The sequence below is a fragment of the Falco peregrinus genome, chromosome 5 (genome assembly GCF_023634155.1).
Source record: "Falco peregrinus isolate bFalPer1 chromosome 5, bFalPer1.pri, whole genome shotgun sequence".
NCBI classification, from domain to species: domain Eukaryota; kingdom Metazoa; phylum Chordata; class Aves; order Falconiformes; family Falconidae; genus Falco; species Falco peregrinus.
The window spans coordinates 49601560-49615894 of record NC_073725.1 but is presented as its reverse complement, the minus strand read 5'-3'; the positions used below and the strand labels follow the sequence as shown (position 1 = coordinate 49615894).

Below are 14335 nucleotides of genomic sequence, written 5' to 3'. Positions count from 1 at the left end.
CACATCTTATTATAGCTATTTTATTTTTTTCTTTATTAATATTTTTTCATTATTATTATTATTAATTCTGTGTAGTATAAATGCAAACTAAGACTGCAGCTGAGACTCCCAAATAAAGTCTTCACATGCTGCTAATGAACTGAGCTATCTTCAGTGGGCTTACGGTTATTTCAGACACATCTATAAAAGCACAGTACTCAGGCATTGAGGTCCATGTTCTTACAGAGATGCCCGTTTAACATGGTATTGTTAGGTCTCTGCTGGTATATTTTCTGTCACTTGTACTGGTGTGGCACAGAAAGTGCATGTTGTTTCAAAAGATGTCTTTTATACTATTCTGATGTGAAGAAGAAAAATGATAATTAATCTATTTGAAGTGTTAACATTTTTAGTTAATTTTTCTGAAATCATAATGAGACTGTACTTCATTACACCACAAGCATAAATATGGAGGGCCATACAGCATAATCAGATTTCTTGGAGTGTCTGAAGTTAGCAGAAATTGAAGGGAATTGAACAGCAGCTGATCTTTCACACTAGTCGTCTTGCATCATTAGTTGTTCAGCATGTACATACTCTTGATTTTTGTGTGTTTCATGTCTCTTGGAGCATGGTGACCAAACTGGAAAGGAATGCATGTGACCTTATGTAGTGATGGGAGGCAAGGCACAAGAGAACATTAAATCAAGATTGGAAAGGACTAACATAAGTTAGTTAGCACAATAGATACTAATAATTTGTTTTACCTTTTTTTGCACACTGTATACATCGATCCTTTGAATACAGCAGCTCACTGAATGCACTATTTTTAATAAGATGCAGTAAACAACTGGAATTAAATAATAATTGCTTGTGCAACATATGTTATGAATTAATCCCAAATTCATTTGTGCTAGACTTGTTTTTTTCATCTTTTTTCAGCATCTTGATTTCTTCATGTGAGTCAAGATTTTGTAGTAAATCCTAGTTCTCTTAGAAATGGATATTAAGAGTTCTCCTTTCATTTCCCAGTATTAGCAAAGATTGATTTTGTAGTATTATTCTAAAAGGCTCATTTTTGAAGTCTGTGTCACCAATCCCTTACCAAAGTACTAACTAACACTGAATTTTTACAAATGTATTTTGGTTAGTTGAACTATGACAAGTCCTCACTACTTTTCTTATGTTAGGTTGTTTTCTTCAGCTACTCAGATAACAAAAAGAGATGGCTGTGCTTTGTTCCAGACCGTTTCATTGATTGTAGATGACACAGACATTTCAAGCAAGGCAATGAGAACAATCTTAATTTTCTGCTCAGTGCATTGGGCTTGAGCACCCATATATCTTTTGTGGGCGGATGGCACTATGTAATGTTTTCACTGCAGTTCTCTTTCTTGACAGCGCAAGAACATATGTTCTTGGGCTGAGATTTGCAGCACAGTTGTAGATTAGCAACTTTGCCCCAGCAGTATCTTGCAGAAACAAGAAAAGGGTTTCTGGGAGAGTTGCCAAAAGCTTCATCTACCTACTGACTCTTAAGAGTAGTGACATTACTTTCAGCCTGTCACCTCAAAAGAGAAATAATTGACAGGTAGAAACCCTGTCCAATTTTTGGAGGAATTAGCAGAGGGAAACTGCATGTGTGTATCTGGTGGAAGGGATTTATCTCTTGGGGACAAGCAAGAGAAGACTCCTTATTGGTGTTTGTTGCATTTTGGGTAAGAAGAATTTGGAATGGCAGGAAAATGGGCAGATGCCCAAGCTGAGATGAAGTGAAGGGGTGGGAATTCTGCCATGCACTGAAAGCTGCAAGGATCCAGGACAAATGCCAGTAGTACTGGGCAAACAGAAGGGGAAAAGGGCACTGGGAAAGAGGAAAAATGTGGCTGTTTGAAGGAACTTGTGGCCGTTGAAGAAACTGTAGTGCTATCTGTAGTTATTAGGGTAGATGAGGCAGCACATCAGGCTCTCCTGTGTCCTTAGGGGAAGAAGACAATGACCAGAAAGGGACAGAGTTTGGTTTGGAGGGGTCTGAGTTGGTCCTGCAAAGATCTGAATGTGTGTTAACTTGAGATGCATTTCTGATACAGTAAGAAGGTTGTTTTGGTGTGAAACCTTGCACTAAACTGGATGTGCTCTCTTATATTTCATATCATCTTATTGTTAATAAACATCATATTTATTGTCAGGATATCACAATACACGCTGTGTTTCCTTAGAATTGGAATCTTCATTATTTCTGGTTTCTGTGTTCATCTGTAAGAGCAACTTGAAACCAGATGTTCTGTGTCCCAAAGTACTTATTTATTTGAAGAATTATCATTGTTATTGATTATTTACAAGTTATTATAGTTTTGGTAACTGCTCAGCTAGGTAATTCCTGGCTTGTCCTTCTGTATCCTTCTCATGATTGATCTCAACCAAATGATTAGGACTCCTTGTCTGTGCAAGTATTTACAAAATGGGCTCATGATTAGCAGCAGTTTTAGCAGGTAAATTTACTTCTCGGGATTTTTAAAAAACTGAATATTAAAATCACTTTCAGATACATTGTTTTTGTGAGAGACATACTAGGTAATACAGGTGACTCACAGCTTGGCTTAATCCTGTCTCTTGCTTCCTTCAGCCATTCTAATGAAACGAGAAGAAATCTCTTAGTAAAAATATCTTCTCAAAGGCCTGCAGTAATACCTGATTTGCAAGCTGTAATTTTGTTTGAATTGTGTTGAACTGTACAGCTGAACAGATTATATGCAGCTGAAGCATATAATGTGTGCTCTTTTCCACTGCAGTAAAATGTTTTTTGATATTGTTGTTTTCTGAATAACTGTTGATTTGAATCATGTTCTTAATAATTCAGTACCAAAGCCTACTGGCTTGCTTAGTTGCCTGTAATAGGTGTGAGCTGCATTAATGAAAAAATCATGTTTCTTTTCCCTTAATGTTTCCGTTACTGTATTGGAAGAATATAAATGCAACAACCAGATATGTTACATCTTATAACGACTGTGAATTAATTATCCTATGTATTTTCAGTGTGCTTTATTTTTAAATTTGTATCTCCATTTGTGGCAAGGAATTGCATATTGTTACAAATTAGTTACCTGCTTTGATCCTGCTTCTCTGAAAGACACAAGGCTTATCTAGTTAACCTGCCTTGCTTAATGCAGGGATAAACCATGGCTAACTGGCTTATGAAAAATTTCCCACTGTGACTTTTCTGAATTTGATTCATATGTTGTTGCATCAGAGATAACGGCATTGGTACAGCAGAAAGATGTGAAAATGTACAGTAAAAAGGAGAGCTCAAGAGAGAGCAGTGAAAGAGAAAAATGATTGTGCGTGGGCTTCTGTGCCTCTCTCGCTCCTGGGTTCACCCACCTGGAGCAAAGCAAATGGCATGCAACATGCTCTGCAGGGTGGATCAGCAACAGCAAACACATAGCTGAGTGTACTTGGCACATCGTTTTTAAAATAAATGTTTTCTTGTCTTTTTGCCTTTGCCATTTAGTCAGCAACCAGGCATTTTTGCTTGTTTGTTTTTAAATGGTTTGTCCATAGATGTATTTTGAAGTTGAAAATAGCCATACCTTCTAGGAATAATTATTTTTAGGATGTGCTTTTCTTCCTACTTGGAAACCGAATCTTTTCGGGCTCTGTAAACTGCAGAGGAAGTATTTGAAACCATATCGGAGTGATCTAAGTGTCATCTAGTGTCAAATCCCTTACCTGTAGAGCATTGTGTTTCCCATGTCTCTTCTTGCAGGTATTTTTGCTCTTTCTCTGGGTTGAGACTGATAAGTATAAATTTTCAGATTGCTGGATTGTAGGGTTTTTTATTTATTTATGTGAATGATGCAATGCTTTCTAATACTCTTTCTAAACAGTATAAAAAATATTTCTCTAATGAAGTATGCCTAGGTAGGAGAAAAGCATGCATGCATTATATGAAAAGCTTCAACAATAATGGTATGTCAGTGTCAAAATCAGTTCTAAAGTGAAAATTAGTTTCATTTAGCTTTGAGTCTTTTTAAACACAGCTTAGTGAAGTTTGCTTTATCACTGTCACCAAAGACATCGTATTTCAATAGATTTTAACTATAATTCAGAGAATTGAAGAGCCCTGTATTAGAACTCTTGTGTGTTAGTGTCATTTTATAGTCAGGGAGTCTGGATTTCAGATTGTAAATCAATTATTTTGACTAGGAAAGACTGTGGACTAAAAGACTGGGCATCATTCTGGGAAAAAGAGACCGGAATGTTGCTGATGCTTCTTGGGAACCTGAGTCTCTGGTTTGTACGCCTGCATAAGGGAGGTGGCATGTATCAGATGGACAGTGTTGGTAAAGGGCTGTAATACAGTGGAATCAGCTAAGGAGAAGTACAGGGTAAATGCAAAGAACCTGACAGCTCTGTCATGATAGGTTTTAAACCCCCACGTAATGAACGGAGCTTTCTGCTTTCAAAATAAAAATGCAGTGTGTTAAACAGAAGTTCTGAAGGATTCAGTAGCCATGAATATTTCTTCATCCGTGTTTATCTAAGCAGGGGTTTTGTCTTTTCAGTGAGACAGTCACAATTTTTGTCATTTCAGATGTGATTTCACATAGACTGAGAGGAAGAGAGAATGAGAGTTATTCACAGATGATGAAATAGTGTTTTAATGCAGAAAATGTTATAGGAGAAAGAGTAATGGAAATTCAAAGCACAAAAGTCACATACATGAGTTTTCTTTCTTTGTGGTGGTAACGTGTTGCTGACAACTTGTCATGCGATGATGAAATAGTTTAGTGGAATCATACCCAAACAGAGTGCAATATAAAATAAACACTGTATGTGTGATTTTTGTCCTGGGTAGTTTGTAATATTCATGACTTGCACAGAACAGCTGAGGTTGGAAAGTACCTCTGGAGATACCTAGTCTAACCTTTCTGGTCAAAGCAGTGTCAACTAGAGCAGGTTACTTAGTTCTGTGTCCAGTCAGGTATTGAGTATATACATCTGCAAGGATGGAGGCTGCGCCACCTCTCTGGGCGACCTCTTCCAGTGTTTGATCACCCTTACAGTAAGAAAGCTGTTTCTTATGTTTTGAGTTAATAACTTGTTTTCTTTATATGCCCGTTGCCTCTTGTACTTTCACTGGATACCATGAAGAAAAATCAGACTTCCTTTAGCAAAGCAGCTAGTGATATTTTAGTGCAATAAAATATGAAATCTCTATGAAAGATCTTAAAATTCCTGACTGTCAAAACGTGAGAACAAATACAGTATTTCTTATCATCATCACATTGGGAATGAGAGAGACAAAGTAAAAAATCCTTGCCTAGTGCACAGAGAGGTAACAGCCAATGTGCATCACTTGATGCTGTGCTTTTCTGTTTGCCGAGAACTGTGTACACAGACAGGATTCAACTGTTTGCATCCAACAGTCAGTCATGACCAGATGTGTTAAGAAGCAGGGAAAAAGCCAACAACAAAACCAACAAATCCGAAGTGAAAGTGAGATTTTTCTCCATTTTTTTAATTGTTTTACCTCATGGATTATTAGTGCAAGATAGAGAGATCTGAGAGCTGGTGAGGTTTTTCCCACTTCTGCTCTGAGACTGAGCAAGTCTGTTGATCACTTTCCATCTCTGTTCTTCATCAGTAGTGTAGGAAGAATGTGTATTTTTCTCCTAGTACTGAGCTATTCCATCTCTCTTTCTGTGTAATTGGTGAGCAATGTCTGGGTGAGCTATGTCTGGTCCATAGGTGAGGGAACACAGTGCTGCTTCACAAGCTGGGAGTGCCAAGGAGGGTCTGGATAAGCGAGTCTCTTTCTTACTGGTGATGAAAGAGTGGTGGAACTGCACAGGTTGTTTGTCTTTTCATTTCAGTAAATGTGTAGAGCACCTCTCTGAGAGGCAATGAAAGCTATACTGAAGACTGAAAGCTTTCAAGTATGTGGTGTAGGATAACTGAAGTTGTAACAAACAGCTGACTTTTCCTCTGCCATTCATCTAAGTGAATGTGTACTTAGCAGATTCCCATGTTTCAATGTTCATCTTTAGTTCTTTTAATTATTTTTTGGTGTTCTTATAGCTTACTCTGGGTTTGGGAGTGAAAAACTCTGAGCCTGAAAGAGTAAGTTGATAAAAGATTAAGTAAGTTAAAAAAAAGTTGAATTCTCAGGTTTAGTGATTTATTTTTTTTTTTAAGTTTAGAAACACACATACATTTTTTCAGTTGTATCCAGGTTTTGACCTGCTTTCATCTATTTAGTTGCAACCCACAACTGTGCATTTACAGCATACACCTATGGTTCAGGAGTTTCTGCAGAATCATATATTTGTCCATCTTGTTTTCATATTATCAAGGTTGTGTATTGGTACAAAGCAGGTCTAGATTTTGGCTGAATGTGTAGCTGGCAAATAAAAAAAGTTTAAAGTACAATCCAGGTTGCAGGCTGTGCTTCCCTACAGTGTTCTGACATAAGCCTGCATGGTTTAAACAGTATTTATTTCAGCCTTTTTTGCTGTATTTGTTGTATTTTTAAACAAACCTATGTCATCTTGGAATAAATACCAATCACACAGGAAGACAAGGAAAGACAAGCAGGCAAAGCAGTCTCAGAATAAATTTCAGACCAGTATGTGGAACCAACCTGTACAAAGGAGTAGTGTGGCTGGAGAGGGCATAGTAAGCTTTAATTAGTGGGTGTGCTGGTTTTGGCTGGGATAATTTTCTTCAAAGTAGCTGGTTACGGGGCTGTGCTTTGGATCTGTGCTGAGAGCAGCGCTGATAACACGGGGCTGCTTATGTTCCTGCCAAGCAGGGCTTGCGCAGCCCCAGGGGCTTTTCTGCCTCTCGCCGCACCCTACCTGCCTGCTGATGGGAGGTGGCGAGTGAATTCCTTGTTTTACTTTGCTTGCATGTGTGGCTTTTATTTTACCTGTTAAACTGTCTTTATCTCAACCCACGAGTTTTCTCACTTTTCTGACTCTCTTCCCCCATTCCACCGGGCAGAAGCGAGTGGGTGGCTGTGTGGGCTTAGTTGCCGGCCGGGGTTAAACCATGACAGTGGGGCAATTCGGCACCAGTAAATACAGGATTTCAAACCAGGAATGCCTAGTCACCCTCTGGGCTTATTTCTGGTATGACTGAATTTGGGGCTGAAGTAGATGTCACTTAGCCTGGTTTTGTTTCACGGCCTGATAGAAAAGGGACGATCATTCTGTGCTACCGCCCAGTTTTATTGTCTCTTTATAAACGAGCTCTTCAGCCCCTACATATAGATGTCCAGCTTAAGACCGTTGCTTACTGAGCACACAAAGTAAAAGAAATCTGGACAAAAGCTAAAACCAAAAGCTAAAGCCAAGGCACAGCCACTTTGCTTGCCACGGGTTTGGGGCATTGCCCTCCTGCTTCTGACCTTAAATCGCTGCTCTTCTCTGTGCTTGTCCATGTAATGAAGAAAGGGGTGGTGGTGGTGGAATATTTTTAGTTTGAGAAGACAGAACGGTTAAGTCATCCCCTGGGCTCCTTTCATCGTTTCAGGACTGCAGATGCAAGTCTCTAAATGTACAAACAGCCAGTTGTACCATTTTAGAGATACGTCCACCGGAAGGCAGCGACCCGACACTTAACAGGACACTGCTGGTGGCTCATAAGTTATTCTTCATTTCGAGATCTGGATGTAACACCCTTGGGAAGTTCCCCGTACCCCAGTGTTTGTTGCCCTTAGCTACCTGAATATATTTAATATTAACATTCCATTTTTTGAGTCCTGTCTTCGGAGTGTACTTTTGAAATTAATTCATTATTGGCTTTTTTCCCCTCCTGCAATTTAATTTCTTGGCTCTTCCAAGGAATCAACTGAAAGGATGTAGACGTTTAAAATAAATGAACAACTTTAAAAATGCTATTTCATCTAAATTCAAATTGACATAAAACATTGTTAGATTTGGGTACAAAAGCAAGTATCCTGGTGAAAATGGCATGATTGTGCGTAATTATATTGCTGCATTTAAATAGATAGCTGTATAGATTCATATATAGCTGGGTATACCTAGAACTCTTTAGTGGCCTTTGAAGTGACACCACAAGATCCCTTCCAACCCAAACCATTCTATGATTCTATGAGATTTCACTTCAGTGAAAAATAGTAGAAGGGGAGAATGGTTTTGAAGTATAATGTATAGAGGAATCAGAACTATAGCTTCATGGCATTTTAAGTTAACTGGTTCATTTACTTTTCTTTAAAATGAAACTATGGAAAACCGTGCCTTTTTAGTTAAGAAGCTTACAGAAGTAAAATCCAGCTTCTGAATTATAATTACAGAATATCAACTGCCATATGTTATTTGGGATTGTTTTACATTATCTCTTGTGAGGTTTTATAGTGAGATGAATAAGTAAAAAGTGAATGGAAGAAGCAGCTTCTTTCCTGTCCCTCAGTCTTTCTCAGTTATTTCTCAGTCTGAGAAATAACAATATACACTGCCTGGTAGTTTCTGGCTTTGCATGTATACATGCAGAGATCATGACATTTTTGATTTTTCTGTTGTAAACAAGAGAGATAAACAGAATGTTTTGGATAGGCAGTCTCATGTTTTTTAGTTTATTCTTAATTTAGCCCATATTCTTTGACACTAGATATTTACATATAACACTGCATGCACAGAAAAACTGTCCATTCATCATGGCCCCTAGTTATTGCTTTTTGTTAAGGTCAGGCCTTGCTTGTCAATCAGAGGATAACATGGAATATATGAATTGGAATTAGACAACTGGAAATTTCTGAGCAGAAAGTGATAGAACTTCAGCAGAACACTGGCTTTTCAATTGCCTTTTTCCTTGTTGGCATCTAATGAATTATTGTCGATACGTAGTGCATTAATTCTATTCACGTAGCTGTAGAAAGAGTATTTCTGAAGACAAGTCTTTCTGAAACCATCAGAATGACTACAGAGTGGTCATTCTTCTCATCTATTTTCATCATAAATAGGGCATGCAAGTTCTTTATTAGACTATTAGATTTACATCTTCTGCATCCTAAGAGAGTTTTTACCAGCTGTTGGAAATGATCAGTGTTCCAGGTCAGAGCTGAGAGGAGGCATGAAGCTGCGACAATTCTTCAGTGTGAGAGTTCTCTTTACTCCTTGGAGAATGGCCTAAGATCAAAAGGATCCTGATACTGGGTGACTGGAACTGGTTCCCTCTTACATGTGTTAGATGGCTGGGCTATAGCTGGATTATTGTACCTTCCGAGGTCATGTTCTTCAATACAAAAAAAAAAAAGGGGGGGGGGGGGGGGGCAAAAAATAGCAAGCTTTGAAACTAAACTGTAGAATGATGAAGTAAACTGAATCTAGCCAGAGGAAAAGGAAGCTCACCTAAACAGTAGTGTCTGTTTTTCAAAATATAGAGATATTTATAGAGTGACTGGTACAATTAGTTTCAAGGTAAATTGTTGAAATTTGGTACAATTTGTTGTTAAAAAGTTGTTGATGGATAGACAGAACAGTTCCAAATCTGACCTTGTGTAAGACTTAGTGGTTTTTTTTAAGGGAATTTCTGTTCATTCAGTACATCTTTTGACATAATTAATTTCCCATATGTAATGTATTTTCTCTGTAAAATAGACAGTATTTGTGCAGACTTTTTTTTTTTTTTTTTCTTTAGAAATGGGGGTCAGTTAGTCTTAGCTCTCATTTATTTTTCTAAAGTCCAGTTAAACAAACAAAAAACCCCAACCCAACAAAACCAAAACAAACAAAAAGCTCCAGGACTTTCAGACAGCATGGAAAATGGATATATGTGTATGCTACTATATTTATAAACAGATATTTGCATCAGACAGTTATTTACATAAACTATATGAAACTTTTGTTAATTACAGCTTTTAGCATCCTCTCAGAGAGTGATATGAAACTGTTCAGGGTCTAGCATGGACATAGTGGAGCATGAAAAGAAAGAAGAGCAGGCTATTTAGTGATTAAACAACAATAAATACACTTGTAGGCATGAATTTGCCCAGAGTCTGTCAAACAAAATTATAAATGCAAAAGATTAAATGAAGTCTCGTCTCTCATGAACATATCTCAATCTGAGGCCATCACAAGGAATCAAACCCAAGCAAGCAAGAAGCCATTCCCAAAGTGCACAGTGTACAAGAAAAAAGAATGGATAGCAAAAAAAAAATAATATCAGTACCCAAAATGGTGTCCCTTAGTGAATATCCAAAATGAGAGGTGAGCAATTTGCTGTAGAAATAATTAAAGTGAAAACTTGGTTTACATTTTTGGGTTTCCTTCCAGAGAATTATGACGAAGAGATCTTTGAGTTTTATTTTTTTTCTCTCTCCTCTTGTATTGCTATCCAGTATTAAAAAAAAAACCAAACAACCCAAACTCACACCAAAATTTGCAATAGTTTATATTAGGCATACAAGTGGTCAAAACAAAGGGAAAAATGCAACTTCTTCACTATTCAGGAAGTGGCCTAGTGGCATATGAAATAAGACATGGGACTGTCACCATACTGTGTGGAGGATGTTCTGGTTGGGTTAGTGATGCTGGGAGTCTGTAGGGGTACAACTGGGTTAAAATCATGAGTGAGTTTATGCACTGATAGCTAGTAACTGAAGTACACAGATCATGCTAATGCATAATTTCATATACAAGCTGCAGAGTCTTTGATGAGGAGCTTGTTATATATTGCAAATCATCTGAAATTAAAAGTCTAATAAAACTGCTTCATTTTTCTTGTCCCCTTTCACCCAGCCCTCCAGCAAAGCCCCACAGGGACACCATTCTATGCTAAATCTTAAGGTGTTAAATTGTGTGTCCTCATTAGAAATACTGCAAAATACGGCTGTGAAGTGTAGTGGTATATTGTGACTTGACAGTTTTAGTGTTACATTGATCAATTTCCATTTCAAGTGTGATAAAACTGATGCAGCCTGTGGTCCCCAAACAGGTTTGGGAAAGAAACTTTTTTTCAAAAAAAAAATTAGAGCATTTAATTGTAACTGATGATGCATGTCAGCCCCAGTCCCAGGAGGGCTTACAGCTGCAGCTCCAGAAGAAAAGAGAATTCCCTGCATGACCCTGATGGTTTGTGTACCATGAAATCTTTTTCTTTATGATACTGAAGTTAAAAGCAACATGCACCTTTGCCAGTTGGTTATTGGGAGCATGTGTGCTAATGCTAGATCATGCTGAATAGAAGTTAAGCTTTCTGGGTTAACATTTGCATATTTTTTTTTAAAAAAAACAGCCATATATATATATAGAAATAAATAAATAAACTAGCAAAGAACATTGCAGCTGGTTCAGTAAATCCCAATGTCAAAGCTGCAGTGTTGTGTTTTTCACATCCCCCTCTACAGTTTATCACCACTGCTGTCTTTGAATTAGACCTGGCAGCAGCAGCAATGCAGATCCCTGCATAGATGGGGTTCCAGGTAATCAGCAGCACCTTAGGGTTTTGCTGTGTAGCTGTCTGTGAGAAGGACCGTGTGCGGCACTGTTGGGAGCACTGATGCCTGCCTCTGGTCTAGCTTAGTTGCCACCCATGGAGTACAGGGATAGCTGTTTGCCAAAAAGCAATGACAAAGGAGTGAAGGACTTGGCTATGGCCAGTTGTTTTTCTAACATTTCACTGGCTAAACAGCAACATGACTCTGTGTGATTTCAGCACTGGTGAGGTATTTTATTTTACTCTGATAATAGCACAATTTTGAGCCCCTGAGCAGCACTGAGAAACACAAGAAATTACAGGAGCCACATCTCTCTACCATTCCAGCTTTTACTTCTGCTGTCAGAAAAATTACTGAGTGACTTTGATGCCTTCTGTATAAAATGAACTGGTATAGGTCTTAGCAGGAGAAAGGCAGGCTTCTACAGAAGTGGGCTACATCAGAAATACTTCAGTAGATTGGATGAATATACTCTTCTGGTCAGCAGAAATAGTATTAGGAGTAAACTCCTTTCAGATTTCTTGACAGTATAGATGCACCAAAAAGAGGCCTAATTCAACTCTTTCAGCTTAGATTGTTTCACAATATATTTGTGTGTAGTGGCATTTAAGACTTTACAGCATCAAGTTCCAATGTAAAGTCCAAGCAATAAGGCTGTCCTATGTGTATCAGATCAGAGACAATGTTTGAAAGATTGACGAACATATCCTTGATGAACTTTTTTCCTTCTCTCTTGCTCTTGCAAAACACTTGTGTGCACAGAATGCTGTGTGGAGAGTGAATTTTGTGCAGCATAGATAAAAATGTGGTTTTTTTAGAAAGTTTGTATTGAACATTGTAAACATGAGTTAATAAAAAATGGAATTATCTGTAAAGTACAGAAATACAGACAACATCTCGTTACATAGGAAGAAAATCCTATTCATTCAGAGTAGGTGATGGTCTGCTAGATGGCGAGTTATTGTTAGGTGACTAACTTTTATACCAGCTGTATATGGGTTTTTTTTGTGCATAAAATGATCTTTTGTAATTTCTTTGTCAAATTTTGATTTTGTTATAACTTCCCACCACATTAAGCAAGAGAAATTGTTGTTTTGGCTCATAGCAGCTTTGCCACCTTTGTCACCAGAAAAGTAGAACTGAATAAGAGAAGCAACAGGAACAAATCAATTTGTACACACCATTCCCTGTCTTCTGTGGCTCTACTAATGGACAGTTTTACAAAGCAGTGACTGACTGCCACTGTTCCTTTCTAAGCAAGAGACTGAGCAAGTTTCTAGCTTGTTTTGTGGTTAACCACACTGGAAAATTGATTTTTTTTTATTTTTTATTTTTAGTTGCTGAATGACACAAAGTTCTTACTCATTTATGGCAGGGTAAACTAATTTATGGTGGTGATTTGTTAGGCTGGTTACTTGTGCAGACATATTTTTACAAGGTTATCTTGTGCTGCTTGAATTCAAGCTTTAATGTCTTGAAATGGAAGACTTATTTCATACTACAAAGTCTCTTTCAAGAAAAGAAGTTGTCATCCATTAAGAAAGCTTAAGTGTGATATGTCTGGGAAAAGACCGCTCTCACACAGGAAGCTTTTGAAAACTGCTGCATATACTAAGACCTGAATTTCCTAGCAAAGCCTGTCATACATTTACAAGAAATAAAGTTGTGAAGGACAATTGTAAGGCAATTGATGCTACAGTCCGTATTTTAGAATGTTGGACTAATACTGTGCCAGGCCAAAGAAATATGAATACCATAAACAGAAAAAGGAAATACTTATGCTGATGGAATGAAGTATTGATTTAAGAAAGGGTCAAAAATCAGCTGTGTGCTATAAATAAGAAAATAGGTTTTAGTTGCAAACATGCACTGGTGTTTGTTTATTTTTTCAGAGATTTTCAAGATTCCTAAAAGTGGTAGTATTGCAAAATATGTAGGACTACATTCCTGCTTTTAAAATAGATTCTCTAAATTATCTGGTTTGGTATGAAGATAGACAAACATTGACTTGAAAAAATACTCTGCTTCTGAAGAGAGATACTTATAGCACATTTATAATTCCATTTTGAAAAGCTAAGTAAAATTTCAATTCCATGTATTATTTCAGGTAGAGGGAACTAACCTATGAGTAACTCATTGACTTTGAGCTAAGGGTAACTCATCATCAAGGCTCTGCCTCTGTGTTTTTATTGGCTTTTAGTGATCAGGATGGGTAAGGTCTAATAATCTTTAGAAGCTGAAGAATTTGTACAGCTTGTGGGAAGGATGTGCAGGCAAACTCATCAATTAGGAGGAAAAAGAAATCTTTTTTTTATCCATCTCAATAGGAGAAATGTATCTCCGTCAGCACAATCTCCACCTGCTGCCATTTTACAAATGTGACTGTATTCATATACCTTCAGGCAAACCAAGCAAAGCATTAATATGGAGAATAGTAAATCAAGTTTTGAACTCTATAGCATGCTATTCTGGTCTACAGTACACTACCTGGAGCAGTGAGACACCTTTGATAGTAAAATTGATTACATACAGAGAGACTTCGAAAAGTTACATAGTGGCCTTAGCTGTCACTGGTTGGACTGATGTATGGTATATTTGCTTTTGGTGAGAATGAAAGCAAGAACCATGAGAGTTCTTCCAGAGAAGCCTTGCTGAGTATGTAGTTGGGAAGTCTGTGCACTTGAGGTTTGAAGTTGGAAAAGAGAGGGTAGTGAAGCACAAGTGGGTGCAGAAGCTACAAATCCACCAAAGGCTTTAACTGGGCTTCACTGGCCTTAAGGAAGGGGAGCTCTTGCAATTGAATGGATGGGCAATTGTGTTGTCCTTGGGTCTAGCCAGACCTGTGTTCTCCTTTGTCAATCTTCCTTTTGTATTTGTTTAATAACCAGCTGCATT

General features: G+C 37.8%; 1 protein-coding gene across 19 annotated transcripts in view; it reads left to right on the top strand.

The window, feature by feature from the left end:
* The window catches only part of PARD3 (par-3 family cell polarity regulator), a 458092-nt gene that overhangs the window by 184942 nt on the left and 258815 nt on the right, over positions 1 to 14335 (top strand). The window lies entirely within an intron of this gene.